The following is a 1144-nucleotide window of genomic DNA, read 5'->3' on the forward strand; positions in this document are numbered from 1 at the left end:
GAGTTGAGTGTGGGAAAACTGCAGACAGAGGTAAGTGCATAATGAGGCTTTTTAAAAGCTTTAACAATAATTTGCAAGTTATATATGGAGACAGACAGACAGATAGATCTGGGCAAAGCAGACTTAAGGAAGATCAGCTTGATAGCTGAAATTGTCCTGAGGGTCAAGTGAGATTATGTATGCAATTCTGTGGAAAAGTCTGTTATTATTATTATTACCATTATTGTTAATTTCCCTGTGATTCCTAACCAATGATCAAAGTTCTATGCTTTGAAGTAACATAGGATAAATCTACTCATTCTTCCCAATGATGATGGATTTGAAGGTTTCTATTGTACACCTCTTGTCCAGAAGTCGACTTTGTCCAGTCTTTTTCTTTCTGCGTCTCTATCTCTTTCTCTTTCTCTCTTTTTGCCTCTGTCTTTCTTCCATCTTTCTACTTTTGTTCTCCATGTCTCTTTTTCTCTCCTCTCTACAATTCTATATTTATTAGATATCTGCTTATTAATTACACTTCTCAGTAGAACACAAATTCCTCAAGGGAGAGTTCTTGCCTTTGGAGGGCTTGTCCCTTGCCTAAAGCTAGGTGACACAGTGGATAGAGTGCCAGACCTGCATCTTCCTTTGTTGGAATCTTTACTAAAGTGTATGTAAAGCACTAAGTATTTGATTATGATTCATTGATCATGCATTGCTCTGAATTGCAGTCCCAGAGCAAGGAGAAACATTAGCAGCGGGAGTGGGGACCTTGATTACATTTCTAGGTGTAATGTATTTGAGGGCATCTCATTTAATTTTTATAATTCTTTTTGAGCTCTTCCAGAATTATTTTTGGGCCTGAAATTAATTCACATTTTTTGAGGCTTTGGATATAGATATTTTAATAAGCTTCTTTTCCTCTAAAAAAAAAAAAAATCAAAAAAATCAAAAAAATCAAAAGAAAAGGGGATATGTTGGAATCTTTACTAAAGTGTTAAAGACATTTCTTTACAAAGTGTTAAAGACATTGGAATTAATTTAATCTTAAGAGTTATTTTGGGCCAGAACTTGAAACAAGATACTAAGTGGAACTGATTGAACAATGCTTGTGTTCACACTTTTAAAGAGCTCATAAGTATCTAAGTACTCAATGGAGTTCACTCCT

Source organism: Sarcophilus harrisii, chromosome 5, assembly GCF_902635505.1.
Source record: "Sarcophilus harrisii chromosome 5, mSarHar1.11, whole genome shotgun sequence".
Lineage (NCBI taxonomy): Eukaryota > Metazoa > Chordata > Mammalia > Dasyuromorphia > Dasyuridae > Sarcophilus > Sarcophilus harrisii.